The sequence below is a fragment of the Staurois parvus genome, unplaced genomic scaffold, assembly GCF_062004578.1.
Source record: "Staurois parvus isolate SC_StPar_1 unplaced genomic scaffold, SC_StPar_1.0 ptg000689l, whole genome shotgun sequence".
NCBI lineage: Eukaryota > Metazoa > Chordata > Amphibia > Anura > Ranidae > Staurois > Staurois parvus.
Genome location: NW_028318485.1, coordinates 575302 through 600714, shown reverse-complemented (window position 1 = coordinate 600714; position 25413 = coordinate 575302). Strand labels below are relative to the sequence as shown.

Sequence of the window (25413 nt, the reverse complement as noted above, 5' to 3'; positions counted from 1 at the left end):
TTGCTTTTTCTCTGCTAGACCTGGCATCATGAGGCTAAAGGTGAACTTTCTTTATTTGTAACCCAGTCAATTAGGAAGAATACTGGAAGCGTGTTGGTCCAGGGTTAAGGAACCAGGTTGGCCGGTGTGTTTTTTGCAAGGCCCTTGTTTTCAGTGAAAGAGCATTGACCTATAAGTTACACTAAGCCAGAAACTTTCAGCGTTCTCCATCTCTACCAGACTGGACCCTATCTGCATGGTTGCAAGCTGTCCTAAAAAATGGAATGGGAGAGGACGATTGGCCAGCCGGAGTGAGCCAAATACTTGTGCATTCAGGCACACATCTCCTCTTTCTTTTGTCCGAATGGTCTTTTTCTGCCATAAAAGTGAAGTTTCAAGCAGATTGGACTGTTTTGGAGGTTTCAGAGCCCGGATAGCTCAGTCGGTAGAGCATCAGACTTTTAATCTGAGGGTCCAGGGTTCAAGTCCCTGTTCGGGCGGTAGCTTTGTCCTTGTTGTTGAGCTGCTGATAAGGTAATCTTTATGCCCATCTGCCGGAGTGCTCACTGGCCTAGAGAGAGGAAATGTCCTAAGGGATGCAAAATTCCCCCTTTCAAGGCTCTGTGAATCTAGCCCAGAAATAAAGGTGGCTGCAGGTGTTTGCCTGAACAACTGATTCCCAACAAGCCTGGTCTACGCCAGCTTTCCTGGACTCCAGTTCAGGCTTGTTATCCACAAAGCTTTCAACGACGGGCCCAAAGCTTTCCACCTTGGCTTTTTTTTCCCCAACAGTGCAGCCGTCGGACCATATGCATTCAGTGGCCTTTGAGAACTGCTGTGGGAGAAAGCCATTTGACATTTGACATCTAGGCCCCAAAACTTGACATTCTCCTTAGTCCTTTCAAATGCAAACAATGCCAGCTTAGGCGTCTTCTCTGTCACATTAGCATGCCAAGTCCCAGAATGCTCAGCGGCCCACTGGATGACACTTTTGTGTCTCACCTCAATGTCAATACCTCCTCCAAGGATGGGCAGAAATTGGCAGACACTGATTTGGTTAGCTTTGCGCAGTGGCAGTATCATAGCCAATGAGGTCCACCTGAGGCGTGATTATTGCTAATTGAAAACTAATCCCAATACCCCGCTGTGATGACTTGAAATACAGTCAGCACTGGCAATTTTTGAGAGTCTCTCAGGAGACTGAGCAATATGTTTGAAACAGCAGAAAAGCAATGGCTTCTAAGATGCAGACTGAGATGTGTTAGAGTTGAGGAAGCGGGTCATGGGGCCGGGGACACTATAGAGATCTTTTGTGTCATCACGCAGCCTGCTGAGTAGAACAATATGTGATTGCCACGTCATGCTCGTTCCCCCCCACTTGCCTTTAATCCAGAGTGGACTCTACCTCATTCAATTTTTCCTTGCTTTTTCTCTGCTAGACCCTGCATCATGAGGCTAAAGGTGAACTTTCTTTATTTGTAACCCAGTCAATTAGGAAGAATACTGGAAGCGTGTTGGTCCAGGGTTAAGGAACCAGTTTGGCCGGTGTGTTTTTTGCAAGGCCCTTGTTTCCAGTGAAAGAGCATTGACCTATAAGTTACACTAAGCCAGAAACTTTCAGCGTTCTCCATCTCTACCAGACTGGACCCTATCTGCATGGTTGCAAGCTGTCCTAAAAAATGGAATGGGAGAGGACGATTGGCCAGCCGGAGTGAGCCAAATACTTGTGCATTCAGGCACACATCTCCTCTTTCTTTTGGGCGCATGGTCTTTTTCTGCCATAAAAGTGAAGTTTCAAGCAGATTGGACTGTTTTGGAGGTGGAGCTTTCAGAGCCCGGATAGCTCAGTCGGTAGAGCATCAGACTTTTAATCTGAGGGTCCAGGGTTCAAGTCCCTGTTCGGGTGATAGCTTTGTCCTTGTTGTTGAGCTGCGGATAAGGTAATCTTTATGCCCATCTGCCGGAGTGCTCACTGGCCTAGAGAGAGGAAATGTCCTAAGGGATGCAAAATTCCCCCTTTCAAGGCTCTGTGAATCTAGCCCAGAAATAAAGGTAGCTGCAGGTGTTTGCCTGAACAACTGATTCCCAACAAGCCTGGTCTACGCCAGCTTTCCTGGACTCCAGTTCAGGCTTGTTATCCACAAAGCTTTCAACGACGGGCCCAAAGCTTTCCACCTTGGCTTTTTTTTCCCCAACAGTGCAGCCGTCGGACCATATGCATTCAGTGGCCTTTGAGAACTGCTGTGGGAGAAAGCCATTTGACATCTAGGCCCCAAAACTTGACATTCTCCTTAGTCCTTTCAAATGCAAACAATGCCAGCTTAGGCGTCTTCTCTGTCACATTAGCATGCCAAGTCCCAGAATGCTCAGCAGCCCACTGGATGACACTTTTGTGTCTCACCTCAATGTCAATACCTCCTCCAAGGATGGGCAGAAATTGGCAGACACTGATTTGGTTAGCTTTGCGCAGTGGCAGTATCATAGCCAATGAGGTCCACCTGAGGCGTGATTATTGCTAATTGAAAACTAATCCCAATACCCCGCTGTGATGACTTGAAATACAGTCAGCACTGGCAATTTTTGAGAGTCTCTCAGGAGACTGAGCAATATGTTTGAAACAGCAGAAAAGCAATGCCTTCTAAGATGCAGACTGAGATGTGTTAGAGTTGAGGAAACGGGGCCGGGGACACTATAGAGATCTTTTGTGTCATCACGCAGCCTGCTGAGTAGAACAATATGTGATTGCCACGTCATGCTCGTTCCCCCCCACTTGCCTTTAATCCAGAGTGGACTCTACCTCATTAAATTTTTCCTTGCTTTTTCTCTGCTAGACCTGGCATCATGAGGCTAAAGGTGAACTTTCTTTATTTGTAACCCAGTCAATTAGGAAGAATACTGGAAGCGTGTTGGTCCAGGGTTAAGGAACCAGTTTGGCCGGTGTGTTTTTTGCAAGGCCCTTGTTTTCAGTGAAAGAGCATTGACCTATAAGTTACACTAAGCCAGAAACTTTCAGCGTTCTCCATCTCTACCAGACTGGACCCTATCTGCATGGTTGCAAGCTGTCCTAAAAAATGGAATGGGAGAGGACGATTGGCCAGCCGGAGTGAGCCAAATACTTGTGCATTCAGGCACACATCTCCTCTTTCTTTTGGCCGAATGGTCTTTTTCTGCCATAAAAGTGAAGTTTCAAGCAGATTGGACTGTCTTGGAGGTTTCAGAGCCCGGATAGCTCAGTCGGTAGAGCATCAGACTTTTAAACTGAGGGTCCAGGGTTCAAGTCCCTGTTCGGGCGGTAGCTTTGTCCTTGTTGTTGAGCTGCGGATAAGGTAATCTTTATGCCCATCTGCCGGAGTGCTCACTGGCCTAGAGAGAGGAAATGTCCTAAGGGATGCAAAATTCCCCCTTTCAAGGCTCTGTGAATCTAGCCCAGAAATAAAGGTGGCTGCAGGTGTTTGCCTGAACAACTGATTCCCAACAAGCCTGGTCTACGCCAGCTTTCCTGGACTCCAGTTCAGGCTTGTTATCCACAAAGCTTTCAACGACGGGCCCAAAGCTTTCCACCTTGGCTTTTTTTTCCCCAACAGTGCAGCCGTCGGACCATATGCATTCAGTGGCCTTTGAGAACTGCTGTGGGAGAAAGCCATTTGACATTTGACATCTAGGCCCCAAAACTTGACATTCTCCTTAGTCCTTTCAAATGCAAACAATGCCAGCTTAGGCGTCTTCTCTGTCACATTAGCATGCCAAGTCCCAGAATGCTCAGCGGCCCACTGGATGACACTTTTGTGTCTCACCTCAATGTCAATACCTCCTCCAAGGATGGGCAGAAATTGGCAGACACTGATTTGGTTAGCTTTGCGCAGTGGCAGTATCATAGCCAATGAGGTCCACCTGAGGCGTGATTATTGCTAATTGAAAACTAATCCCAATACCCCGCTGTGATGACTTGAAATACAGTCAGCACTGGCAATTTTTGAGAGTCTCTCAGGAGACTGAGCAATATGTTTGAAACAGCAGAAAAGCAATGGCTTCTAAGATGCAGACTGAGATGTGTTAGAGTTGAGGAAGCGGGTCACGGGGCCGGGGACACTATAGAGATCTTTTGTGTCATCACGCAGCCTGCTGAGTAGAACAATATGTGATTGCCACGTCATGCTCCTTCCCCCCCACTTGCCTTTAATCCAGAGTGGACTCTACCTCATTAAATTTTTCCTTGCTTTTTCTCTGCTAGACCTGGCATCATGAGGCTAAAGGTGAACTTTCTTTATCTGTAACCCAGTCAAATAGGAAGAATACTGGAAGCGTGTTGGTCCAGGGTTAAGGAACCAGTTTGGCCGGTGTGTTTTTTGCAAGGCCCTTGTTTCCAGTGAAAGAGCATTGACCTATAAGTTACACTAAGCCAGAAACTTTCAGCGTTCTCCATCTCTACCAGACTGGACCCTATCTGCATGGTTGCAAGCTGTCCTAAAAAATGGAATGGGAGAGGACGATTGGCCAGCCGGAGTGAGCCAAATACTTGTGCATTCAGGCACACATCTCCTCTTTCTTTTGGCCGAATGGTCTTTTTCTGCCATAAAAGTGAAGTTTCAAGCAGATTGGACTGTTTTGGAGGAGGAGCTTTCAGAGCCCGGATAGCTCAGTCGGTAGAGCATCAGACTTTTAAACTGAGGGTCCAGGGTTCAAGTCCCTGTTCGGGCGGTAGCTTTGTCCTTGTTGTTGAGCTGCGGATAAGGTAATCTTTATGCCCATCTGCCGGAGTGCTCACTGGCCTAGAGAGAGGAAATGTCCTAAGGGATGCAAAATTCCCCCTTTCAAGGCTCTGTGAATCTAGCCCAGAAATAAAGGTGGCTGCAGGTGTTTGCCTGAACAACTGATTCCCAACAAGCCTGGTCTACGCCAGCTTTCCTGGACTCCAGTTCAGGCTTGTTATCCACAAAGCTTTCAACGACGGGCCCAAAGCTTTCCACCTTGGCTTTTTTTTCCCCAACAGTGCAGCCGTCGGACCATATGCATTCAGTGGCCTTTGAGAACTGCTGTGGGAGAAAGCCATTTGACATCTAGGCCCCAAAACTTGACATTCTCCTTAGTCCTTTCAAATGCAAACAATGCCAGCTTAGGCGTCTTCTCTGTCACATTAGCATGCCAAGTCCCAGAATGCTCAGCGGCCCACTGGATGACACTTTTGTGTCTCACCTCAATGTCAATACCTCCTCCAAGGATGGGCAGAAATTGGCAGACACTGATTTAGTTAGCTTTGCGCAGTGGCAGTATCATAGCCAATGAGGTCCACCTGAGGCGTGATTATTGCTAATTGAAAACTAATCCCAATACCCCGCTGTGATGACTTGAAATACAGTCAGCACTGGCAATTTTTGAGAGTCTCTCAGGAGACTGAGCAATATGTTTGAAACAGCAGAAAAGCAATGGCTTCTAAGATGCAGACTGAGATGTGTTAGAGTTGAGGAAGCGGGTCATGGGGCCGGGGACACTATAGAGATCTTTTGTGTCATCACGCAGCCTGCTGAGTAGAACAATATGTGATTGCCACGTCATGCTCGTTCCCCCCCACTTGCCTTTAATCCAGAGTGGACTCTACCTCATTAAATTTTTCCTTGCTTTTTCTCTGCTAGACCTGGCATCATGAGGCTAAAGGTGAACTTTCTTTATTTGTAACCCAGTCAATTAGGAAGAATACTGGAAGCGTGTTGGTCCAGGGTTAAGGAACCAGTTTGGCCGGTGTGTTTTTTGCAAGGCCCTTGTTTTCAGTGAAAGAGCATTGACCTATAAGTTACACTAAGCCAGAAACTTTCAGCGTTCTCCATCTCTACCAGACTGGACCCTATCTGCATGGTTGCAAGCTGTCCTAAAAAATGGAATGGGAGAGGACGATTGGCCAGCCGGAGTGAGCCAAATACTTGTGCATTCAGGCACACATCTCCTCTTTCTTTTGGGCGCATGGTCTTTTTCTGCCATAAAAGTGAAGTTTCAAGCAGATTGGACTGTTTTGGAGGTGGAGCTTTCAGAGCCCGGATAGCTCAGTCGGTAGAGCATCAGACTTTTAATCTGAGGGTCCAGGGTTCAAGTCCCTGTTCGGGCGGTAGCTTTGTCCTTGTTGTTGAGCTGCGGATAAGGTAATCTTTATGCCCATCTGCCGGAGTGCTCACAGGCCTAGAGAGAGGAAATGTCCTAAGGGATGCAAAATTCCCCCTTTCAAGGCTCTGTGAATCTAGCCCAGAAATAAAGGTGGCTGCAGGTGTTTGCCTGAACAACTGATTCCCAACAAGCCTGGTCTACGCCAGCTTTCCTGGACTCCAGTTCAGGCTTGTTATCCACAAAGCTTTCAACAACGGGCCCAAAGCTTTCCACCTTGGCTTTTTTTTCCCCAACAGTGCAGCCGTCGGACCATATGCATTCAGTGGCCTTTGAGAACTGCTGTGGGAGAAAGCCATTTGACATCTAGGCCCAAAACTTGACATTCTCCTTAGTCCTTTCAAATGCAAACAATGCCAGCTTAGGCGTCTTCTCTGTCACATTAGCATGCCAAGTCCCAGAATGCTCAGCGGCCCACTGGATGACACTTTTGTGTCTCACCTCAATGTCAATACCTCCTCCAAGGATGGGCAGAAATTGGCAGACACTGATTTAGTTAGCTTTGCGCAGTGGCAGTATCATAGCCAATGAGGTCCACCTGAGGCGTGATTATTGCTAATTGAAAACTAATCCCAATACCCCGCTGTGATGACTTGAAATACAGTCAGCACTGGCAATTTTTGAGAGTCTCTCAGGAGACTGAGCAATATGTTTGAAACAGCAGAAAAGCAATGGCTTCTAAGATGCAGACTGAGATGTGTTAGAGTTGAGGAAGCGGGTCATGGGGCCGGGGACACTATAGAGATCTTTTGTGTCATCACGCAGCCTGCTGAGTAGAACAATATGTGATTGCCACGTCATGCTCGTTCCCCCCCACTTGCCTTTAATCCAGAGTGGACTCTACCTCATTAAATTTTTCCTTGCTTTTTCTCTGCTAGACCTGGCATCATGAGGCTAAAGGTGAACTTTCTTTATTTGTAACCCAGTCAATTAGGAAGAATACTGGAAGCGTGTTGGTCCAGGGTTAAGGAACCAGTTTGGCCGGTGTGTTTTTTGCAAGGCCCTTGTTTTCAGTGAAAGAGCATTGACCTATAAGTTACACTAAGCCAGAAACTTTCAGCGTTCTCCATCTCTACCAGACTGGACCCTATCTGCATGGTTGCAAGCTGTCCTAAAAAATGGAATGGGAGAGGACGATTGGCCAGCCGGAGTGAGCCAAATACTTGTGCATTCAGGCACACATCTCCTCTTTCTTTTGGCCGAATGGTCTTTTTCTGCCATAAAAGTGAAGTTTCAAGCAGATTGGACTGTTTTGGAGGTTTCAGAGCCCGGATAGCTCAGTCGGTAGAGCATCAGACTTTTAATCTGAGGGTCCAAGGTTCAAGTCCCTGTTCGGGCGGTAGCTTTGTCCTTGTTGTTGAGCTGCGGATAAGGTAATCTTTATGCCCATCTGCCGGAGTGCTCACTGGCCTAGAGAGAGGAAATGTCCTAAGGGATGCAAAATTCCCCCTTTCAAGGCTCTGTGAATCTAGCCCAGAAATAAAGGTGGCTGCAGGTGTTTGCCTGAACAACTGATTCCCAACAAGCCTGGTCTACGCCAGCTTTCCTGGACTCCAGTTCAGGCTTGTTATCCACAAAGCTTTCAACGACGGGCCCAAAGCTTTCCACCTTGGCTTTTTTTTCCCCAACAGTGCAGCCGTCGGACCATATGCATTCAGTGGCCTTTGAGAACTGCTGTGGGAGAAAGCCATTTGACATCTAGTCCCCAAAACTTGACATTCTCCTTAGTCCTTTCAAATGCAAACAATGCCAGCTTAGGCGTCTTCTCTGTCACATTAGCATGCCAAGTCCCAGAATGCTCAGCGGCCCACTGGATGACACTTTTGTGTCTCACCTCAATGTCAATACCTCCTCCAAGGATGGGCAGAAATTGGCAGACACTGATTTGGTTAGCTTTGCGCAGTGGCAGTATCATAGCCAATGAGGTCCACCTGAGGCGTGATTATTGCTAATTGAAAACTAATCCCAATACCCCGCTGTGATGACTTGAAATACAGTCAGCACTGGCAATTTTTGAGAGTCTCTCAGGAGACTGAGCAATATGTTTGAAACAGCAGAAAAGCAATGCCTTCTAAGATGCAGACTGAGATGTGTTAGAGTTGAGGAAACGGGGCCGGGGACACTATAGAGATCTTTTGTGTCATCACGCAGCCTGCTGAGTAGAACAATATGTGATTGCCACGTCATGCTCGTTCCCCCCCACTTGCCTTTAATCCAGAGTGGACTCTACCTCATTAAATTTTTCCTTGCTTTTTCTCTGCTAGACCTGGCATCATGAGGCTAAAGGTGAACTTTCTTTATTTGTAACCCAGTCAATTAGGAAGAATACTGGAAGCGTGTTGGTCCAGGGTTAAGGAACCAGTTTGGCCGGTGTGTTTTTTGCAAGGCCCTTGTTTTCAGTGAAAGAGCATTGACCTATAAGTTACACTAAGCCAGAAACTTTCAGCGTTCTCCATCTCTACCAGACTGGACCCTATCTGCATGGTTGCAAGCTGTCCTAAAAAATGGAATGGGAGAGGACGATTGGCCAGCCGGAGTGAGCCAAATACTTGTGCATTCAGGCACACATCTCCTCTTTCTTTTGGCCGAATGGTCTTTTTCTGCCATAAAAGTGAAGTTTCAAGCAGATTGGACTGTTTTGGAGGTTTCAGAGCCCGGATAGCTCAGTCGGTAGAGCATCAGACTTTTAATCTGAGGGTCCAGGGTTCAAGTCCCTGTTCGGGCGGTAGCTTTGTCCTTGTTGAGCTGCGGATAAGGTAATCTTTATGCCCATCTGCCGGAGTGCTCACAGGCCTAGAGAGAGGAAATGTCCTAAGGGATGCAAAATTCCCCCTTTCAAGGCTCTGTGAATCTAGCCCAGAAATAAAGGTGGCTGCAGGTGTTTGCCTGAACAACTGATTCCCAACAAGCCTGGTCTACGCCAGCTTTCCTGGACTCCAGTTCAGGCTTGTTATCCACAAAGCTTTCAACGACGGGCCCAAAGCTTTCCACCTTGGCTTTTTTTTCCCCAACAGTGCAGCCGTCGGACCATATGCATTCAGTGGCCTTTGAGAACTGCTGTGGGAGAAAGCCATTTGACATCTAGGCCCAAAACTTGACATTCTCCTTAGTCCTTTCAAATGCAAACAATGTCAGCTTAGGCGTCTTCTCTGTCACATTAGCATGCCAAGTCCCAGAATGCTCAGCGGCCCACTGGATGACACTTTTGTGTCTCACCTCAATGTCAATACCTCCTCCAAGGATGGGCAGAAATTGGCAGACACTGATTTGGTTAGCTTTGCGCAGTGGCAGTATCATAGCCAATGAGGTCCACCTGAGGCGTGATTATTGCTAATTGAAAACTAATCCCAATACCCCGCTGTGATGACTTGAAATACAGTCAGCACTGGCAATTTTTGAGAGTCTCTCAGGAGACTGAGCAATATGTTTGAAACAGCAGAAAAGCAATGGCTTCTAAGATGCAGACTGAGATGTGTTAGAGTTGAGGAAGCGGGTCACGGGGCCGGGGACACTATAGAGATCTTTTGTGTCATCACGCAGCCTGCTGAGTAGAACAATATGTGATTGCCACGTCATGCTCGTTCCCCCCCACTTGCCTTTAATCCAGAGTGGACTCTACCTCATTAAATTTTTCCTTGCTTTTTCTCTGCTAGACCTGGCATCATGAGGCTAAAGGTGAACTTTCTTTATCTGTAACCCAGTCAATTAGGAAGAATACTGGAAGCGTGTTGGTCCAGGGTTAAGGAACCAGTTTGGCCGGTGTGTTTTTTGCAAGGCCCTTGTTTCCAGTGAAAGAGCATTGACCTATAAGTTACACTAAGCCAGAAACTTTCAGCGTTCTCCATCTCTACCAGACTGGACCCTATCTGCATGGTTGCAAGCTGTCCTAAAAAATGGAATGGGAGAGGACGATTGGCCAGCCGGAGTGAGCCAAATACTTGTGCATTCAGGCACACATCTCCTCTTTCTTTTGGGCGCATGGTCTTTTTCTGCCATAAAAGTGAAGTTTCAAGCAGATTGGACTGTTTTGGAGGTGGAGCTTTCAGAGCCCGGATAGCTCAGTCGGTAGAGCATCAGACTTTTAATCTGAGGGTCCAGGGTTCAAGTCCCTGTTCGGGCGGTAGCTTTGTCCTTGTTGTTGAGCTGCGGATAAGGTAATCTTTATGCCCATCTGCCGGAGTGCTCACTGGCCTAGAGAGAGGAAATGTCCTAAGGGATGCAAAATTCCCCCTTTCAAGGCTCTGTGAATCTAGCCCAGAAATAAAGGTGGCTGCAGGTGTTTGCCTGAACAACTGATTCCCAACAAGCCTGGTCTACGCCAGCTTTCCTGGACTCCAGTTCAGGCTTGTTATCCACAAAGCTTTCAACGACGGGCCCAAAGCTTTCCACCTTGGCTTTTTTTTCCCCAACAGTGCAGCCGTCGGACCATATGCATTCAGTGGCCTTTGAGAACTGCTGTGGGAGAAAGCCATTTGACATTTGACATCTAGGCCCCAAAACTTGACATTCTCCTTAGTCCTTTCAAATGCAAACAATGCCAGCTTAGGCGTCTTCTCTGTCACATTAGCATGCCAAGTCCCAGAATGCTCAGCGGCCCACTGGATGACACTTTTGTGTCTCACCTCAATGTCAATACCTCCTCCAAGGATGGGCAGAAATTGGCAGACACTGATTTGGTTAGCTTTGCGCAGTGGCAGTATCATAGCCAATGAGGTCCACCTGAGGCGTGATTATTGCTAATTGAAAACTAATCCCAATACCCCGCTGTGATGACTTGAAATACAGTCAGCACTGGCAATTTTTGAGAGTCTCTCAGGAGACTGAGCAATATGTTTGAAACAGCAGAAAAGCAATGGCTTCTAAGATGCAGACTGAGATGTGTTAGAGTTGAGGAAGCGGGTCACGGGGCCGGGGACACTATAGAGATCTTTTGTGTCATCACGCAGCCTGCTGAGTAGAACAATATGTGATTGCCACGTCATGCTCGTTCCCCCCCACTTGCCTTTAATCCAGAGTGGACTCTACCTCATTCAATTTTTCCTTGCTTTTTCTCTGCTAGACCTGGCATCATGAGGCTAAAGGTGAACTTTCTTTATTTGTAACCCAGTCAATTAGGAAGAATACTGGAAGCGTGTTGGTCCAGGGTTAAGGAACCAGTTTGGCTGGTGTGTTTTTTGCAAGGCCCTTGTTTCCAGTGAAAGAGCATTGACCTATAAGTTACACTAAGCCAGAAACTTTCAGCGTTCTCCATCTCTACCAGACTGGACCCTATCTGCATGGTTGCAAGCTGTCCTAAAAAATGGAATGGGAGAGGACGATTGGCCAGCCGGAGTGAGCCAAATACTTGTGCATTCAGGCACACATCTCCTCTTTCTTTTGGGCGCATGGTCTTTTTCTGCCATAAAAGTGAAGTTTCAAGCAGATTGGACTGTTTTGGAGGTGGAGCTTTCAGAGCCCGGATAGCTCAGTCGGTAGAGCATCAGACTTTTAATCTGAGGTTCAAGTCCCTGTTCGGGCGGTAGCTTTGTCCTTGTTGTTGAGCTGCGGATAAGGTAATCTTTATGCCCATCTGCCGGAGTGCTCACTGGCCTAGAGAGAGGAAATGTCCTAAGGGATGCAAAATTCCCCCTTTCAAGGCTCTGTGAATCTAGCCCAGAAATAAAGGTGGCTGCAGGTGTTTGCCTGAACAACTGATTCCCAACAAGCCTGGTCTACGCCAGCTTTCCTGGACTCCAGTTCAGGCTTGTTATCCACAAAGCTTTCAACGACGGGCCCAAAGCTTTCCACCTTGGCTTTTTTTTCCCCAACAGTGCAGCCGTCGGACCATATGCATTCAGTGGCCTTTGAGAACTGCTGTGGGAGAAAGCCATTTGACATTTGACATCTAGGCCCCAAAACTTGACATTCTCCTTAGTCCTTTCAAATGCAAACAATGCCAGCTTAGGCGTCTTCTCTGTCACATTAGCATGCCAAGTCCCAGAATGCTCAGCGGCCCACTGGATGACACTTTTGTGTCTCACCTCAATGTCAATACCTCCTCCAAGGATGGGCAGAAATTGGCAGACACTGATTTGGTTAGCTTTGCGCAGTGGCAGTATCATAGCCAATGAGGTCCACCTGAGGCGTGATTATTGCTAATTGAAAACTAATCCCAATACCCCGCTGTGATGACTTGAAATACAGTCAGCACTGGCAATTTTTGAGAGTCTCTCAGGAGACTGAGCAATATGTTTGAAACAGCAGAAAAGCAATGGCTTCTAAGATGCAGACTGAGATGTGTTAGAGTTGAGGAAGCGGGTCACGGGGCCGGGGACACTATAGAGATCTTTTGTGTCATCACGCAGCCTGCTGAGTAGAACAATATGTGATTGCCACGTCATGCTCCTTCCCCCCCACTTGCCTTTAATCCAGAGTGGACTCTACCTCATTCAATTTTTCCTTGCTTTTTCTCTGCTAGACCTGGCATCATGAGGCTAAAGGTGAACTTTCTTTATTTGTAACCCAGTCAATTAGGAAGAATACTGGAAGCGTGTTGGTCCAGGGTTAAGGAACCAGTTTGGCCGGTGTGTTTTTTGCAAGGCCCTTGTTTCCAGTGAAAGAGCATTGACCTATAAGTTACACTAAGCCAGAAACTTTCAGCGTTCTCCATCTCTACCAGACTGGACCCTATCTGCATGGTTGCAAGCTGTCCTAAAAAATGGAATGGGAGAGGACGATTGGCCAGCCGGAGTGAGCCAAATACTTGTGCATTCAGGCACACATCTCCTCTTTCTTTTGGGCGCATGGTCTTTTTCTGCCATAAAAGTGAAGTTTCAAGCAGATTGGACTGTTTTGGAGGAGGAGCTTTCAGAGCCCGGATAGCTCAGTCGGTAGAGCATCAGACTTTTAATCTGAGGTTCAAGTCACTGTTCGGGCGATAGCTTTGTCCTTGTTGTTGAGCTGTGGATAAGGTAATCTTTATGCCCATCTGCCGGAGTGCTCACTGGCCTAGAGAGAGGAAATGTCCTAAGGGATGCAAAATTCCCCCTTTCAAGGCTCTGTGAATCTAGCCCAGAAATAAAGGTGGCTGCAGGTGTTTGCCTGAACAACTGATTCCCAACAAGCCTGGTCTACGCCAGCTTTCCTGGACTCCAGTTCAGGCTTGTTATCCACAAAGCTTTCAACGACGGGCCCAAAGCTTTCCACCTTGGCTTTTTTTTCCCCAACAGTGCAGCCGTCGGACCATATGCATTCAGTGGCCTTTGAGAACTGCTGTGGGAGAAAGCCATTTGACATCTAGGCCCAAAACTTGACATTCTCCTTAGTCCTTTCAAATGCAAACAATGCCAGCTTAGGCGTCTTCTCTGTCACATTAGCATGCCAAGTCCCAGAATGCTCAGCGGCCCACTGGATGACACTTTTGTGTCTCACCTCAATGTCAATACCTCTTCCAAGGATGGGCAGAAATTGGCAGACACTGATTTGGTTAGCTTTGCGCAGTGGCAGTATCATAGCCAATGAGGTCCACCTGAGGCGTGATTATTGCTAATTGAAAACTAATCCCAATACCCCGCTGTGATGACTTGAAATACAGTCAGCACTGGCAATTTTTGAGAGTCTCTCAGGAGACTGAGCAATATGTTTGAAACAGCAGAAAAGCAATGGCTTCTAAGATGCAGACTGAGATGTGTTAGAGTTGAGGAAGCGGGTCACGGGGCCGGGGACACTATAGAGATCTTTTGTGTCATCACGCAGCCTGCTGAGTAGAACAATATGTGATTGCCACGTCATGCTCGTTCCCCCCCACTTGCCTTTAATCCAGAGTGGACTCTACCTCATTAAATTTTTCCTTGCTTTTTCTCTGCTAGACCTGGCATCATGAGGCTAAAGGTGAACTTTCTTTATTTGTAACCCAGTCAATTAGGAAGAATACTGGAAGCGTGTTGGTCCAGGGTTAAGGAACCAGTTTGGCCGGTGTGTTTTTTGCAAGGCCCTTGTTTCCAGTGAAAGAGCATTGACCTATAAGTTACACTAAGCCAGAAACTTTCAGCGTTCTCCATCTCTACCAGACTGGACCCTATCTGCATGGTTGCAAGCTGTCCTAAAAAATGGAATGGGAGAGGACGATTGGCCAGCCGGAGTGAGCCAAATACTTGTGCATTCAGGCACACATCTCCTCTTTCTTTTGGGCGCATGGTCTTTTTCTGCCATAAAAGTGAAGTTTCAAGCAGATTGGACTGTTTTGGAGGTGGAGCTTTCAGAGCCCGGATAGCTCAGTCGGTAGAGCATCAGACTTTTAATCTGAGGGTCCAGGGTTCAAGTCCCTGTTCGGGCGGTAGCTTTGTCCTTGTTGTTGAGCTGCGGATAAGGTAATCTTTATGCCCATCTGCCGGAGTGCTCACTGGCCTAGAGAGAGGAAATGTCCTAAGGGATGCAAAATTCCCCCTTTCAAGGCTCTGTGAATCTAGCCCAGAAATAAAGGTGGCTGCAGGTGTTTGCCTGAACAACTGATTCCCAACAAGCCTGGTCTACGCCAGCTTTCCTGGACTCCAGTGCAGGCTTGTTATCCACAAAGCTTTCCACCTTGGCTTTTTTTTCCCCAACAGTGCAGCCGTCGGACCATATGCATTCAGTGGCCTTTGAGAACTGCTGTGGGAGAAAGCCATTTGACATCTAGGCCCCAAAACTTGACATTCTCCTTAGTCCTTTCAAATGCAAACAATGCCAGCTTAGGCGTCTTCTCTGTCATATTAGCATGCCAAGTCCCAGAATGCTCAGCGGCCCACTGGATGACACTTTTGTGTCTCACCTCAATGTCAATACCTCCTCCAAGGATGGGCAGAAATTGGCAGACACTGATTTGGTTAGCTTTGCGCAGTGGCAGTATCATAGCCAATGAGGTCCACCTGAGGCGTGATTATTGCTAATTGAAAACTAATCCCAATACCCCGCTGTGATGACTTGAAATACAGTCAGCACTGGCAATTTTTGAGAGTCTCTCAGGAGACTGAGCAATATGTTTGAAACAGCAGAAAAGCAATGGCTTCTAAGATGCAGACTGAGATGTGTTAGAGTTGAGGAAGCGGGTCACGGGGCCGGGGACACTATAGAGATCTTTTGTGTCATCACGCAGCCTGCTGAGTAGAACAATATGTGATTGCCACGTCATGCTCGTTCCCCCCCACTTGCCTTTAATCCAGAGTGGACTCTACCTCATTAAATTTTTCCTTGCTTTTTCTCTGCTAGACCTGGCATCATGAGGCTAAAGGTGAACTTTCTTTATTTGTAACCCAGTCAATTAGGAAGAATACTGGAAGCGTGTTGGTCCAGGGTTAAGGAACCAGTTTGGCCGGTGTGTTTTTTGCAAGGCCCTTGTTTCCAGTGAAAGAGCATTGACCTATAAGTTACACTAAGCCAGAAACTTTCAGCGTTCTCCATCTCTACCAGACTGGACCCTATCTGCATGGTTGCAAGCTGTCCTAAAAAATGGAATGGGAGAGGACGATTGGCCAGCCGGAGTGAGCCAAATACTTGTGCATTCAGGCACACATCTCCTCTTTCTTTTGGGCGCATGGTCTTTTTCTGCCATAAAAGTGAAGTTTCAAGCAGATTGGACTGTTTTGGAGGTGGAGCTTTCAGAGCCCGGATAGCTCAGTCGGTAGAGCATCAGACTTTTAATCTGAGGGTCCAGGATTCAAGTCCCTGTTTGGGCGGTAGCTTTGTCCTTGTTGTTGAGCTGCGGATAAGGTAATCTTTATGCCCATCTGCCGGAGTGCTCACTGGCCTAGAGAGAGGAATTGTCCTAAGGGATGCAAAATTCCCCCTTTCAAGGCTCTGTGAATCTAGCCCAGAAATAAAGGTGGCTGCAGGTGTTTGCCTGAACAACTGATTCCCAACAAGCCTGGTCTACGCCAGCTTTCCTGGACTCCAGTTCAGGCTTGTTATCCACAAAGCTTTCAACGACGGGCCCAAAGCTTTCCACCTTGGCTTTTTTTTCCCCAACAGTGCAGCCGTCGGACCATATGCATTCAGTGGCCTTTGAGAACTGCTGTGGGAGAAAGCCATTTGACATCTAGGCCCCAAAACTTGACATTCTCCTTAGTCCTTTCAAATGCAAACAATGCCAGCTTAGGCGTCTTCTCTGTCACATTAGCATGCCAAGTCCCAGAATGCTCAGCGGCCCACTGGATGACACTTTTGTGTCTCACCTCAATGTCAATACCTCCTCCAAGGATGGGCAGAAATTGGCAGACACTGATTTGGTTAGCTTTGCGCAGTGGCAGTATCATAGCCAATGAGGTCCACCTGAGGCGTGATTATTGCTAATTGAAAACTAATCCCAATACCCCGCTGTGATGACTTGAAATACAGTCAGCACTGGCAATTTTTGAGAGTCTCTCAGGAGACTGAGCAATATGTTTGAAACAGCAGAAAAGCAATGGCTTCTAAGATGCAGACTGAGATGTGTTAGAGTTGAGGAAGCGGGTCACGGGGCCGGGGACACTATAGAGATCTTTTGTGTCATCACGCAGCCTGCTGAGTAGAACAATATGTGATTGCCACGTCATGCTCGTTCCCCCCCACTTGCCTTTAATCCAGAGTGGACTCTACCTCATTCAATTTTTCCTTGCTTTTTCTCTGCTAGACCTGGCATCATGAGGCAAAAGGTGAACTTTCTTTATTTGTAACCCAGTCAATTAGGAAGAATACTGGAAGCGTGTTGGTCCAGGGTTAAGGAACCAGTTTGGCCGGTGTGTTTTTTGCAAGGCCCTTGTTTCCAGTGAAAGAGCATTGACCTATAAGTTACACTAAGCCAGAAACTTTCAGCGTTCTCCATCTCTACCAGACTGGACCCTATCTGCATGGTTGCAAGCTGTCCTAAAAAATGGAATGGGAGAGGACGATTGGCCAGCCGGAGTGAGCCAAATACTTGTGCATTCAGGCACACATCTCCTCTTTCTTTTGGCCGAATGGTCTTTTTCTGCCTTAAAAGTGAAGTTTCAAGCAGATTGAACTGTCTTGGAGGTTTCAGAGCCCGGATAGCTCAGTCGGTAGAGCATCAGACTTTTAATCTGAGGGTCCAGGGTTCAAGTCCCTGTTCGGGCGGTAGCTTTGTCCTTGTTGTTGAGCTGCGGATAAGGTAATCTTTATGCCCATCTGCCGGAGTGCTCACAGGCCTAGAGAGAGGAAATGTCCTAAGGGATGCAAAATTCCCCCTTTCAAGGCTCTGTGAATCTAGCCCAGAAATAAAGGTGGCTGCAGGTGTTTGCCTGAACAACTGATTCCCAACAAGCCTGGTCTACGCCAGCTTTCCTGGACTCCAGTTCAGGCTTGTTATCCACAAAGCTTTCAACGACGGGCCCAAAGCTTTCCACCTTGGCTTTTTTTTCCCCAACAGTGCAGCCGTCGGACCATATGCATTCAGTGGCCTTTGAGAACTGCTGTGGGAGAAAGCCATTTGACATCTAGGCCCAAAACTTGACATTCTCCTTAGTCCTTTCAAATGCAAACAATGCCAGCTTAGGCGTCTTCTCTGTCACATTAGCATGCCAAGTCCCAGAATGCTCAGCGGCCCACTGGATGACACTTTTGTGTCTCACCTCAATGTCAATACCTCCTCCAAGGATGGGCAGAAATTGGCAGACACTGATTTGGTTAGCTTTGCGCAGTGGCAGTATCATAGCCAATGAGGTCCACCTGAGGCGTGATTATTGCTAATTGAAAACTAATCCCAATACCCCGCTGTGATGACTTGAAATACAGTCAGCACTGGCAATTTTTGAGAGTCTCTCAGGAGACTGAGCAATATGTTTGAAACAGCAGAAAAGCAATGGCTTCTAAGATGCAGACTGAGATGTGTTAGAGTTGAGGAAGCGGGTCACGGGGCCGGGGACACTATAGAGATCTTTTGTGTCATCACGCAGCCTGCTGAGTAGAACAATATGTGATTGCCACGTCATGCTCGTTCCCCCCCACTTGCCTTTAATCCAGAGTGGACTCTACCTCATTCAATTTTTCCTTGCTTTTTCTCTGCTAGACCTGGCATCATGAGGCTAAAGGTGAACTTTCTTTATCTGTAACCCAGTAAATTAGGAAGAATACTGGATGCGTGTTGGTCCAGGGTTAAGGAACCAGTTTGGCCGGTGTGTTTTTTGCAAGGCCCTTGTTTCCAGTGAAAGAGCATTGACCTATAAGTTACACTAAGCCAGAAACTTTCAGCGTTCTCCATCTCTACCAGACTGGACCCTATCTGCATGGTTGCAAGCTGTCCTAAAAAATGGAATGGGAGAGGACGATTGGCCAGCCGGAGTGAGCCAAATACTTGTTCATTCAGGCACACATCTCCTCTTTCTTTTGGGCGCATGGTCTTTTTCTGCCATAAAAGTGAAGTTTCAAGCAGATTGGACTGTTTTGGAGGTGGAGCTTTCAGAGCCCGGATAGCTCAGTCGGTAGAGCATCAGACTTTTAATCTGAGGGTCCAGGGTTCAAGTCCCTGTTCGGGCGGTAGCTTTGTCCTTGTTGTTGAGCTGCGGATAAGGTAATCTTTATGCCCATCTGCCGGAGTGCTCACTGGCCTAGAGAGAGGAAATGTCCTAAGGGATGCAAAATTCCCCCTTTCAAGGCTCTGTGAATCTAGCCCAGAAATAAAGGTGGCTGCAGGTGTTTGCCTGAACAACTGATTCCCAACAAGCCTGGTCTACGCCAGCTTTCCTGGACTCCAGTTCAGGCTTGTTATCCACAAAGCTTTCAACGACGGGCCCAAAGCTTTCCACCTTGGCTTTTTTTTCCCCAACAGTGCAGCCGTCGGACCATATGCATTCAGTGGCCTTTGAGAACTGCTGTGGGAGAAAGCCATTTGACATCTAGGCCCAAAACTTGACATTCTCCTTAGTCCTTTCAAATGCAAACAATGCCAGCTTAGGCGTCTTCTCTGTCACATTAGCATGCCAAGTCCCAGAATGCTCAGCGGCCCACTGGATGACACTTTTGTGTGTCACCTCAATGTCAATACCTCCTCCAAGGATGGGCAGAAATTGGCAGACACTGATTTGGTTAGCTTTGCGCAGTGGCAGTATCATAGCCAATGAGGTCCACCTGAGGCGTGATTATTGCTAATTGAAAACTAATCCCAATACCCCGCTGTGATGACTTGAAATACAGTCAGCACTGGCAATTTTTGAGAGTCTCTCAGGAGACTGAGCAATATGTTTGAAACAGCAGAAAAGCAATGGCTTCTAAGATGCAGACTGAGATGTGTTAGAGTTCAGGAAGCGGGTCACGGGGCCGGGGACACTATAGAGATCTTTTGTGTCATCACGCAGCCTGCTGAGTAGAACAATATGTGATTGCCACGTCATGCTCGTTCCCCCCCACTTGCCTTTAATCCAGAGTGGACTCTACCTCATTCAATTTTTCCTTGCTTTTTCTCTGCTAGACCTGGCATCATGAGGCTAAAGGTGAACTTTCTTTATCTGTAACCCAGTCAATTAGGAAGAATACTGGAAGCGTGTTGGTCCAGGGTTAAGGAACCAGTTTGGCCGGTGTGTTTTTTGCAAGGCCCTTGTTTCCAGTGAAAGAGCATTGACCTATAAGTTACACTAAGCCAGAAACTTTCAGCGTTCTCCATCTCTACCAGACTGGACCCTATCTGCATGGTTGCAAGCTGTCCTAAAAAATGGAATGGGAGAGGACGATTGGCCAGCCGGAGTGAGCCAAATACTTGTGCATTCAGGCACACATCTCCTCTTTCTTTTGGGCGCATGGTCTTTTTCTGCCATAAAAGTGAAGTTTCAAGCAGATTGGACTGTTTTGGAGGTGGAGCTTTCAGAGCCCGGATAGCTCAGTTGGTAGAGCATCAGACTTTTAATCTGAGGGTCCAGGGTTCAAGTCCCTGTTCGGGCGGTAGCTTTGTCCTTGTTGTTGAGCTGCGGATAAGGTAATCTTTATGCCCATCTGCCGGAGTGCTCACTGGCCTAGAGAGAGAAAATGTCCTAAGGGATGCAAAATTCCCCCTTTCAAGGCTCTGTGAATCTAGCCCAGAAATAAAGGTGGCTGCAGGTGTTTGCCTGAACAACTGATTCCCAACAAGCCTGGTCTACGCCAGCTTTCCTGGACTCCAGTTCAGGCTTGTTATCCACAAAGCTTTCAACGACGGGCCCAAAGCTTTCCACCTTGGCTTTTTTTTCCCCAACAGTGCAGCCGTCGGACCATATGCATTCAGTGGCCTTTGAGAACTGCTGTGGGAGAAAGCCATTTGACATCTAGGCCCCAAAACTTGACATTCTCCTTAGTCCTTTCAAATGCAAACAATGCCAGCTTAGGCGTCTTCTCTGTCACATTAGCATGCCAAGTCCCAGAATGCTCAGCGGCCCACTGGATGACACTTTTGTGTCTCACCTCAATGTCAATACCTCCTCCAAGGATGGGCAGAAATTGGCAGACACTGATTTGGTTAGCTTTGCGCAGTGGCAGTATCATAGCCAATGAGGTCCACCTGAGGCGTGATTATTGCTAATTGAAAACTAATCCCAATACCCCGCTGTGATGACTTGAAATACAGTCAGCACTGGCAATTTTTGAGAGTCTCTCAGGAGACTGAGCAATATGTTTGAAACAGCAGAAAAGCAATGGCTTCTAAGATGCAGACTGAGATGTGTTAGAGTTGAGGAAGCGGGTCACGGGGCCGGGGACACTATAGAGATCTTTTGTGTCATCACGCAGCCTGCTGAGTAGAACAATATGTGATTGCCACGTCATGCTCGTTCCCCCCCACTTGCCTTTAATCCAGAGTGGACTCTACCTCATTCAATTTTTCCTTGCTTTTTCTCTGCTAGACCTGGCATCATGAGGCTAAAGGTGAACTTTCTTTATCTGTAACCCAGTCAATTAGGAAGAATACTGGAAGCGTGTTGGTCCAGGGTTAAGGAACCAGTTTGGCCGGTGTGTTTTTTGCAAGGCCCTTGTTTCCAGTGAAAGAGCATTGACCTATAAGTTACACTAAGCCAGAAACTTTCAGCGTTCTCCATCTCTACCAGACTGGACCCTATCTGCATGGTTGCAAGCTGTCCTAAAAAATGGAATGGGAGAGGACGATTGGCCAGCCGGAGTGAGCCAAATACTTGTGCATTCAGGCACACATCTCCTCTTTCTTTTGGGCGCATGGTCTTTTTCTGCCATAAAAGTGAAGTTTCAAGCAGATTGGACTGTTTTGGAGGTGGAGCTTTCAGAGCCCGGATAGCTCAGTCGGTAGAGCATCAGACTTTTAATCTGAGGGTCCAGGGTTCAAGTCCCTGTTCGGGTGATAGCTTTGTCCTTGTTGTTGAGCTGCGGATAAGGTAATCTTTATGCCCATCTGCCGGAGTGCTCACTGGCCTAGAGAGAGAAAATGTCCTAAGGGATGCAAAATTCCCCCTTTCAAGGCTCTGTGAATCTAGCCCAGAAATAAAGGTGGCTGCAGGTGTTTGCCTGAACAACTGATTCCCAACAAGCCTGGTCTACGCCAGCTTTCCTGGACTCCAGTTCAGGCTTGTTATCCACAAAGCTTTCAACGACGGGCCCAAAGCTTTCCACCTTGGCTTTTTTTTCCCCAACAGTGCAGCCGTCGGACCATATGCATTCAGTGGCCTTTGAGAACTGCTGTGGGAGAAAGCCATTTGACATCTAGGCCCCAAAACTTGACATTCTCCTTAGTCCTTTCAAATGCAAACAATGCCAGCTTAGGCGTCTTCTCTGTCACATTAGCATGCCAAGTCCCAGAATGCTCAGCGGCCCACTGGATGACACTTTTGTGTGTCACCTCAATGTCAATACCTCCTCCAAGGATGGGCAGAAATTGGCAGACACTGATTTGGTTAGCTTTGCGCAGTGGCAGTATCATAGCCAATGAGATCCACCTGAGGCGTGATTATTGCTAATTGAAAACTAATCCCAATACCCCGCTGTGATGACTTGAAATACAGTCAGCACTGGCAATTTTTGAGAGTCTCTCAGGAGACTGAGCAATATGTTTGAAACAGCAGAAAAGCAATGGCTTCTAAGATGCAGACTGAGATGTGTTAGAGTTGAGGAAGCGGGTCACGGGGCCGGGGACACTATAGAGATCTTTTGTGTCATCACGCAGCCTGCTGAGTAGAACAATATGTGATTGCCACGTCATGCTCGTTCCCCCCCACTTGCCTTTAATCCAGAGTGGACTCTACCTCATTAAATTTTTCCTTGCTTTTTCTCTGCTAGACCTGGCATCATGAGGCTAAAGGTGAACTTTCTTTATTTGTAACCCAGTCAATTAGGAAGAATACTGGAAGCGTGTTGGTCCAGGGTTAAGGAACCAGTTTGGCCGGTGTGTTTTTTGCAAGGCCCTTGTTTCCAGTGAAAGAGCATTGACCTATAAGTTACACTAAGCCAGAAACTTTCAGCGTTCTCCATCTCTACCAGACTGGACCCTATCTGCATGGTTGCAAGCTGTCCTAAAAAATGGAATGGGAGAGGACGATTGGCCATCCGGAGTGAGCCAAATACATGTGCATTCAGGCACACATCTCCTCTTTCTTTTGGGCGCATGGTCTTTTTCTGCCATAAAAGTGAAGTTTCAAGCAGATTGGACTGTTTTGGAGGTGGAGCTTTCAGAGCCAGGATAGCTCAGTCGGTAGAGCATCAGACTTTTAATCTGAGGGTTCAAGTCCCTGTTCGGGCGGTAGCTTTGTCCTTGTTGTTGAGCTGCAGATAAGGTAATCTTTATGCCCATCTGCCGGAGTGCTCACTGGCCTAGAGAGAGGAAATGTCCTAAGGGATGCAAAATTCCCCCTTTCAAGGCTCTGTGAATCTAGCCCAGAAATAAAGGTGGCTGCAGGTGTTTGCCTGAACAACTGATTCCCAACAAGCCTGGTCTACGCCAGCTTTCCTGGACTCCAGTTCAGGCTTGTTATCCACAAAGCTTTCAACGACGGGCCCAAAGCTTTCCACCTTGGCTTTTTTTTCCCCAACAGTGCAGCCGTCGGACCATATGCATTCAGTGGCCTTTGAGAACTGCTGTGGGAGAAAGCCATTTGACATCTAGGCCCCAAAACTTGACATTCTCCTTAGTCCTTTCAAATGCAAACAATGTCAGCTTAGGCGTCTTCTCTGTCACATTAGCATGCCAAGTCCCAGAATGCTCAGCGGCCCACTGGATGACACTTTTGTGTCTCACCTCAATGTCAATACCTCTTCCAAGGATGGGCAGAAATTGGCAGACACTGATTTGGTTAGCTTTGCGCAGTGGCAGTATCATAGCCAATGAGGTCCACCTGAGGCGTGATTATTGCTAATTGAAAACTAATCCCAATACCCCGCTGTGATGACTTGAAATACAGTCAGCACTGGCAATTTTTGAGAGTCTCTCAGGAGACTGAGCAATATGTTTGAAACAGCAGAAAAGCAATGGCTTCTAAGATGCAGACTGAGATGTGTTAGAGTTGAGGAAGCGGGTCACGGGGCCGCGGACTCTATAGAGATCTTTTGTGTCATCACGCAGCCTGCTGAGGAGAACAATATGTGATTGCCACGTCATGCTCGTTCCCCCCCACTTGCCTTCAATCCAGAGTGGACTCTACCTCATTAAATTTTTCCTTGCTTTTTCTCTGCTAGACCTGGCATCATGAGGCTAAAGGTGAACTTTCTTTATTTGTAACCCAGTCAATTAGGAAGAATACTGGAAGCGTGTTGGTCCAGGGTTAAGGAACCAGTTTGGCCGGTGTGTTTTTTGCAAGGCCCTTGTTTCCAGTGAAAGAGCATTGACCTATAAGTTACACTAAGCCAGAAACTTTCAGCGTTCTCCATCTCTACCAGACTGGACCCTATCTGCATGGTTGCAAGCTGTCCTAAAAAATGGAATGGGAGAGGACGATTGGCCAGCCGGAGTGAGCCAAATACTTGTGCATTCAGGCACACATCTCCTCTTTCTTTTGGCCGAATGGTCTTTTTCTGCCATAAAAGTGAAGTTTCAAGCAGATTGGACTGTTTTGGAGGTTTCAGAGCCCGGATAGCTCAGTCGGTAGAGCATCAGACTTTTAATCTGAGGGTCCAGGGTTCAAGTCCCTGTTCAGGCGGTAGCTTTGTCCATGTTGTTGAGCTGCGGATAAGGTTATCTTTATGCCCATCTGCCGGAGTGCTCACTGGCCTAGAGAGAGGAAATGTCCTAAGGGATGCAAAATTCCCCCTTTCAAGGCTCTGTGAATCTAGCCCAGAAATAAAGGTGGCTGCAGGTGTTTGCCTGAACAACTGATTCCCAACAAGCCTGGTCTACGCCAGCTTTCCTGGACTCCAGTTCAGGCTTGTTATCCACAAAGCTTTCAACGACGGGCCCAAAGCTTTCCACCTTGGCTTTTTTTTCCCCAACAGTGCAGCCGTCGGACCATATGCATTCAGTGGCCTTTGAGAACTGCTGTGGGAGAAAGCCATTTGACATCTAGGCCCCAAAACTTGACATTCTCCTTAGTCCTTTCAAATGCAAACAATGCCAGCTTAGGCGTCTTCTCTGTCACATTAGCATGCCAAGTCCCAGAATGCTCAGCGGCCCACTGGATGACACTTTTGTGTCTCACCTCAATGTCAATACCTCCTCCAAGGATGGGCAGAAATTGGCAGACACTGATTTGGTTAGCTTTGCGCAGTGGCAGTATCATAGCCAATGAGGTCCACCTGAGGCGTGATTATTGCTAATTGAAAACTAATCCCAATACCCCGCTGTGATGACTTGAAATACAGTCAGCACTGGCAATTTTTGAGAGTCTCTCAGGAGACTGAGCAATATGTTTGAAACAGCAGAAAAGCAATGGCTTCTAAGATGCAGACTGAGATGTGTTAGAGTTGAGGAAGCGGGTCACGGGGCCGGGGACACTATAGAGATCTTTTGTGTCATCACGCAGCCTGCTGAGTAGAACAATATGTGATTGCCACGTCATGCTCGTTCCCCCCCACTTTCCTTTAATCCAGAGTGGACTCTACCTCATTAAATTTTTCCTTGCTTTTTCTCTGCTAGACCTGGCATCATGAGGCTAAAGGTGAACTTTCTTTATTTGTAACCCAGTCAATTAGGAAGAAAACTGGAAGCGTGTTGGTCCAGGGTTAAGGAACCAGTTTGGCCGGTGTGTTTTTTGCAAGGCCCTTGTTTCCAGTGAAAGAGCATTGACCTATAAGTTACACTAAGCCAGAAACTTTCAGCGTTCTCCATCTCTACCAGACTGGACCCTATCTGCATGGTTGCAAGCTGTCCTAAAAAATGGAATGGGAGAGGACGATTGGCCAGCCGGAGTGAGCCAAATACTT

General features: G+C 47.3%; 29 non-coding genes across 29 annotated transcripts; all 29 read left to right on the top strand.

Moving 5' to 3' along the window:
- Window positions 1-406: 406 nt before the first annotated feature.
- On the top strand, window positions 407-479 carry TRNAK-UUU (transfer RNA lysine (anticodon UUU)). The gene has a single exon. It is a non-coding gene; the product is annotated as a tRNA-Lys (tRNA).
- Window positions 480-1038: 559 nt separating this feature from the next.
- LOC149446976 (U4 spliceosomal RNA) lies at window positions 1039-1179 on the top strand. The gene has a single exon (XR_016305927.1). It is a non-coding gene; the product is annotated as a U4 spliceosomal RNA (small nuclear RNA).
- A 633-nt stretch (window positions 1180-1812) lies between these two features.
- Window positions 1813-1885, top strand: TRNAK-UUU (transfer RNA lysine (anticodon UUU)). Its single transcript has one exon. It is a non-coding gene; the product is annotated as a tRNA-Lys (tRNA).
- Window positions 1886-2437: 552 nt separating this feature from the next.
- On the top strand, window positions 2438-2578 carry LOC149446974 (U4 spliceosomal RNA). The gene has a single exon (XR_016305926.1). It is a non-coding gene; the product is annotated as a U4 spliceosomal RNA (small nuclear RNA).
- Window positions 2579-3830: 1252 nt separating this feature from the next.
- LOC149446973 (U4 spliceosomal RNA) lies at window positions 3831-3971 on the top strand. The gene has a single exon (XR_016305925.1). It is a non-coding gene; the product is annotated as a U4 spliceosomal RNA (small nuclear RNA).
- Window positions 3972-5229: 1258 nt separating this feature from the next.
- LOC149446972 (U4 spliceosomal RNA) lies at window positions 5230-5370 on the top strand. Its single transcript, XR_016305924.1, has one exon. It is a non-coding gene; the product is annotated as a U4 spliceosomal RNA (small nuclear RNA).
- Window positions 5371-6003: 633 nt separating this feature from the next.
- TRNAK-UUU (transfer RNA lysine (anticodon UUU)) lies at window positions 6004-6076 on the top strand. Its single transcript has one exon. It is a non-coding gene; the product is annotated as a tRNA-Lys (tRNA).
- A 551-nt stretch (window positions 6077-6627) lies between these two features.
- Window positions 6628-6768, top strand: LOC149446970 (U4 spliceosomal RNA). The gene has a single exon (XR_016305923.1). It is a non-coding gene; the product is annotated as a U4 spliceosomal RNA (small nuclear RNA).
- A 1252-nt stretch (window positions 6769-8020) lies between these two features.
- LOC149446969 (U4 spliceosomal RNA) lies at window positions 8021-8161 on the top strand. Its single transcript, XR_016305922.1, has one exon. It is a non-coding gene; the product is annotated as a U4 spliceosomal RNA (small nuclear RNA).
- Window positions 8162-8781: 620 nt separating this feature from the next.
- Window positions 8782-8854, top strand: TRNAK-UUU (transfer RNA lysine (anticodon UUU)). Its single transcript has one exon. It is a non-coding gene; the product is annotated as a tRNA-Lys (tRNA).
- Window positions 8855-9402: 548 nt separating this feature from the next.
- Window positions 9403-9543, top strand: LOC149446967 (U4 spliceosomal RNA). Its single transcript, XR_016305921.1, has one exon. It is a non-coding gene; the product is annotated as a U4 spliceosomal RNA (small nuclear RNA).
- A 633-nt stretch (window positions 9544-10176) lies between these two features.
- Window positions 10177-10249, top strand: TRNAK-UUU (transfer RNA lysine (anticodon UUU)). The gene has a single exon. It is a non-coding gene; the product is annotated as a tRNA-Lys (tRNA).
- Window positions 10250-10808: 559 nt separating this feature from the next.
- LOC149446965 (U4 spliceosomal RNA) lies at window positions 10809-10949 on the top strand. Its single transcript, XR_016305919.1, has one exon. It is a non-coding gene; the product is annotated as a U4 spliceosomal RNA (small nuclear RNA).
- Window positions 10950-12206: 1257 nt separating this feature from the next.
- Window positions 12207-12347, top strand: LOC149446964 (U4 spliceosomal RNA). Its single transcript, XR_016305918.1, has one exon. It is a non-coding gene; the product is annotated as a U4 spliceosomal RNA (small nuclear RNA).
- A 1249-nt stretch (window positions 12348-13596) lies between these two features.
- Window positions 13597-13737, top strand: LOC149446963 (U4 spliceosomal RNA). The gene has a single exon (XR_016305917.1). It is a non-coding gene; the product is annotated as a U4 spliceosomal RNA (small nuclear RNA).
- Window positions 13738-14370: 633 nt separating this feature from the next.
- On the top strand, window positions 14371-14443 carry TRNAK-UUU (transfer RNA lysine (anticodon UUU)). Its single transcript has one exon. It is a non-coding gene; the product is annotated as a tRNA-Lys (tRNA).
- Window positions 14444-14974: 531 nt separating this feature from the next.
- LOC149446961 (U4 spliceosomal RNA) lies at window positions 14975-15115 on the top strand. Its single transcript, XR_016305916.1, has one exon. It is a non-coding gene; the product is annotated as a U4 spliceosomal RNA (small nuclear RNA).
- Window positions 15116-16373: 1258 nt separating this feature from the next.
- On the top strand, window positions 16374-16514 carry LOC149446960 (U4 spliceosomal RNA). The gene has a single exon (XR_016305915.1). It is a non-coding gene; the product is annotated as a U4 spliceosomal RNA (small nuclear RNA).
- A 627-nt stretch (window positions 16515-17141) lies between these two features.
- TRNAK-UUU (transfer RNA lysine (anticodon UUU)) lies at window positions 17142-17214 on the top strand. The gene has a single exon. It is a non-coding gene; the product is annotated as a tRNA-Lys (tRNA).
- Window positions 17215-17765: 551 nt separating this feature from the next.
- On the top strand, window positions 17766-17906 carry LOC149446958 (U4 spliceosomal RNA). The gene has a single exon (XR_016305914.1). It is a non-coding gene; the product is annotated as a U4 spliceosomal RNA (small nuclear RNA).
- Window positions 17907-18539: 633 nt separating this feature from the next.
- On the top strand, window positions 18540-18612 carry TRNAK-UUU (transfer RNA lysine (anticodon UUU)). Its single transcript has one exon. It is a non-coding gene; the product is annotated as a tRNA-Lys (tRNA).
- A 551-nt stretch (window positions 18613-19163) lies between these two features.
- LOC149446956 (U4 spliceosomal RNA) lies at window positions 19164-19304 on the top strand. The gene has a single exon (XR_016305913.1). It is a non-coding gene; the product is annotated as a U4 spliceosomal RNA (small nuclear RNA).
- A 633-nt stretch (window positions 19305-19937) lies between these two features.
- Window positions 19938-20010, top strand: TRNAK-UUU (transfer RNA lysine (anticodon UUU)). Its single transcript has one exon. It is a non-coding gene; the product is annotated as a tRNA-Lys (tRNA).
- A 552-nt stretch (window positions 20011-20562) lies between these two features.
- On the top strand, window positions 20563-20703 carry LOC149446954 (U4 spliceosomal RNA). The gene has a single exon (XR_016305912.1). It is a non-coding gene; the product is annotated as a U4 spliceosomal RNA (small nuclear RNA).
- A 633-nt stretch (window positions 20704-21336) lies between these two features.
- Window positions 21337-21409, top strand: TRNAK-UUU (transfer RNA lysine (anticodon UUU)). The gene has a single exon. It is a non-coding gene; the product is annotated as a tRNA-Lys (tRNA).
- A 552-nt stretch (window positions 21410-21961) lies between these two features.
- Window positions 21962-22102, top strand: LOC149446952 (U4 spliceosomal RNA). The gene has a single exon (XR_016306183.1). It is a non-coding gene; the product is annotated as a U4 spliceosomal RNA (small nuclear RNA).
- Window positions 22103-23353: 1251 nt separating this feature from the next.
- Window positions 23354-23494, top strand: LOC149446951 (U4 spliceosomal RNA). Its single transcript, XR_016305911.1, has one exon. It is a non-coding gene; the product is annotated as a U4 spliceosomal RNA (small nuclear RNA).
- Window positions 23495-24121: 627 nt separating this feature from the next.
- TRNAK-UUU (transfer RNA lysine (anticodon UUU)) lies at window positions 24122-24194 on the top strand. Its single transcript has one exon. It is a non-coding gene; the product is annotated as a tRNA-Lys (tRNA).
- A 552-nt stretch (window positions 24195-24746) lies between these two features.
- On the top strand, window positions 24747-24887 carry LOC149446949 (U4 spliceosomal RNA). Its single transcript, XR_016305910.1, has one exon. It is a non-coding gene; the product is annotated as a U4 spliceosomal RNA (small nuclear RNA).
- Window positions 24888-25413: the final 526 nt, after the last annotated feature.